Below are 3,618 nucleotides of genomic sequence, written 5' to 3'. Positions count from 1 at the left end.
ACTTCTGTTGGTTAGGGAATTTATGAGGTTGATTTTTATGACACAATAATAGTTGTGAGATTGGCAGAAAGGACATCCACCAATAGGATGTGGGAACTCACAGGGGTTACATCACAGGGGTTACATCACAGGGGTTCCATGCAAACATGCTACAATTAAAATTTACAGTAATAGAGAGGAGCTAGAGTCATATCTACATCAGTTCTTTACCAAGTTTACTTACTTAGAGGTGTACAAGCATTCTATACAACCAGACCACAACCAAGATGAATTGGAAAAAATAGAATTACTAGACATTCATCCATGGTTTGTGATGAACCCCCAAATAGACCAAGAATGAACAGAACAAAAAATTCAGACGAGCCACAGAACCCACATAAGCTTTTCAGGGTTGGTAGTATTGTTTTATGTGGAAATTGTCACAAAGCTAGACATAACATTAGAGGATGTAAGGCTGCCATCATAGAAGAAACACCATGGCAAAAGAGAGATTGAATTCAGAAGGCAAAGGAGGAAGGGGCATCTATCCCAAACAGGGCATATGTTATATTCTGCCATTGATGAGTGCTTGTGTGTTAAGAATGCGAACTGTTCTTTTCTTACGATAAGTATTACTTTTATTAAGTTTATGCGCTAATACATGTGTATTTTTGTTGTTTAGCACATGTAGGGTTGTGAAGCTAAGTATTAAGAAAAGAAGCCAAAAGTAGATCGTGAGCTATTTGGTGAAATCTTGGAAGGAACAAATGCGAAGACACAAGTGGGGCTCTAAGATATGGGAATGTGTGCCAACCTCCTTGTATCCAAGCCATTACAATGAGTTGGAGGGATACGAAGGCATTGACATTTGCGCATCCTGACTTGTGCATTGATAGCAAGATCTTCACCAATGAGGCTTTTGATTGAAGAAGAATTGCGATCTACTATAGCAAGACTCTGCAGTAGTTACTGTTCACAGCCAGCCGAAAATTATATTTCCAGATAATCCACATGGGCATCTGGAAATTATCCACGCCCGTGTGGAAATTTCATAGGCCCGTATGTAAAATCCACAAGGACGTGTGGATGGCCGATTCCAGCCTTATTTAAGCAGCGATTCAGCCCGATTTTGGCGATCTTCTTTCCCCCTTCTCTCTAACTTTTCTCCATCTTTTGAAAGGCCGTCGGCTTGTTTTTTGGGTGGCTTTTGGCACGTCTTTGGGGTAGTTCTCCAGATTTGACACCGCGCTTCGCTTGGAAAAAGGTTATTGGGGAAGCTTTTGTCGGCACCGATCCGGTGAGGTGTGCTCTAGGCTGGACAAGGGGACCATTGGGGAAGACGGGGCTACTCCACAAGACCATCGACATGAATACCGAGGAGGTTTTCTAATTGATTGCTTAACTATACTTTCAATTTCGTTGTTGATTGTACTATGCTCCATGGAGAGCTAAACCCCTTAGTGGGTACTTGGATTTTGTAAACCCTAGGATCTTATTATTTCATTGACTTTCCATTATGCTTTCATTAATTAATGCTTTTCTTTGAGTTCCAATATTGTATGGTTGTTGAATGATTTCTCCCTTAGAGTGACACTAGGGTTGAGAGTTAATATTGGTAATCTTTGTGGATGGGTGACACGCCATGAGGGTTAGACAAAGCTAGATTGGAGAGGTTTGAGAGGGTGAGTGAAGAGGTAGCGGAGTGCCCCCTTTCCCCTCCAGTGTGATTTATCCTACCTCCATTTCCTAGAGTTTTTTGCAGTTACAATAGAGTGAAGTGCTAAGGAATGAACTCCGCTGGGGCTTAGTTGCGTGGCAACAGAGTGAACCATTGAAGTGACCTTAGTATCTAGGGCTTAATTGTAATTAGGGATCTTTCACCTGGACTAAAGGGTTAGATCTACACATAGGAATAGGGTTTATCACTTGAAATCCCTAGAACTCCATAGAACTTTATGCAGTGTGAGGTGTTAAGACTGAGCGATTTCTCCACCGGGACACAGTGTAGTGTTAGTCACGGTTGACCTTAGGTTCGGGACTATGTGCTTTAGTATTTCTATGACTAATTGAGCATTAATTAGGAAGTATAATGGTAAGTATTGCCCTTGAAGCATAAGTGTTAGGGGGAACATGATCCAAGTACCCCATTTCTATCAATTGTCTTACCTCTCACTTACTTGTGCCTCTCATTGTTGTTCCTTTTATTTCTGTTTACCTCAAATCTTATCAACACAATCATTATTCATGTTCACTTGGTTAAGTAGCAATTTAGGTATTTTTATTCCTTACTCTTTGTGGATACGATACCCCACTCACTTGGGATTTATTACTTCGACAAACCCGTGCACTTGCGGGTCACATACAAGGGCTGTTGTCAAGTTTTTGGCGCCGTTGCAGAGGATTAGGCGTTTAGAAATACTTTGCACTTTACGATCTTAGCTATTCATTCATTCATTCTATTTCATATCTTCTTATTATATCATCATTCTGATTTGTTTTCTTTCTTTTAGTGCGAGCTCGGGTTATGACCCGAGAGAACCCTTCGATATTGATTGAAGGTGATCTTGAACTTAAAGGTATACTCAGAAGAAGGGGTAAATGACCTACATAAGAACCGACGAATCTAGCTGAAGTGTAGTTGAAGGGTCTGACAACATGACAGAACAGAATGATCAATATAGAACACTCTCTGATTATGCCAGACCGTCAGTATTGGGGACATAATCTAGCATTGTGCGTCCTCCAATCATAGCTCAGAATTTTGAGCTAAAGCCGGCATTCATTCACATGTTACAACAGTCCACATAGTTTAATGGTTTGGCCGATGAGTATCCAAACAGTCACATAGAGAATTTCTTGGAAGTGTGTGATATGCTCAAGATCAATAGTGTTACAGATGATACCATCAAGTTGAGAGCCTTCCCATTTTCCTTAAAGGGGAGAGCGAAGCAGTGGCTACACTCATTACCTAGAGCATCGATCACTACATGGGTGGAGATGGTAGAAGCATTTCTTGCCCATTATTTTCCTCCCGGAAAATCTACAAAGCTTAGGCATGAGATCTCGTCCTTTGTGCAAATGGAATTGGAGTCTCTACTGGAGACATGGGAAAGGTTCAAGGAACTCCTGTGAAAATGTCATCAATATGGGTTTCCAAAGTGGATGATCATTTAGACTTTTTACAATGGTTTGAACCCAAGTACAAGATAGTTACTTGATACAGTGGCAGGAGGTACCTTAAGTGGCAAGACCCCCGGAGAAGCTCGGCAATAAATTAAAGAAATGGGGTTGACCAACTACCAATGGAATTCTAGAGAAAAGAAGAAAGTGGCTGACATCCATGAGATCGATGCGGTTACATCGTTAGTGACCCAACTGGAGGCATTGAGTAAGAGGTTAGACACTCTAACTTCTCTGAGATTGGCGGCCATAATGAGTTATGATGGATGTGGAGAGGGACACGCCCATCCGTTTGCCTGATAGCCGTTGGTGGTACACCCTCCGTTGAGCAAGTTGACTATGTGGGTAATGCAATGAGAAACCAAGGCAATCCTTATAGAAATACCAACAATTCGGGTTAGAGGAACCACCCTAATTTCTCATGGAACAACCAAGGGCAACGAAAGGTCACCACACCAT

General features: G+C 41.6%; 1 non-coding gene across 1 annotated transcript; it reads right to left on the bottom strand.

Annotated features, from left to right (window-relative positions):
- Positions 1–3,024: 3,024 nt before the first annotated feature.
- LOC120269783 lies at positions 3,025–3,131 on the bottom strand. The gene has a single exon (XR_005539419.1). It is a non-coding gene; the product is annotated as a small nucleolar RNA R71 (small nucleolar RNA).
- Positions 3,132–3,618: the final 487 nt, after the last annotated feature.

This window comes from Dioscorea cayenensis, chromosome 9 (genome assembly GCF_009730915.1).
Source record: "Dioscorea cayenensis subsp. rotundata cultivar TDr96_F1 chromosome 9, TDr96_F1_v2_PseudoChromosome.rev07_lg8_w22 25.fasta, whole genome shotgun sequence".
Classification (NCBI taxonomy): Eukaryota; Viridiplantae; Streptophyta; class Magnoliopsida; order Dioscoreales; family Dioscoreaceae; genus Dioscorea; species Dioscorea cayenensis.
The sequence above is the reverse complement of the archived record's forward strand: the minus strand, read 5'-3'. Positions and strand labels throughout refer to the sequence as shown.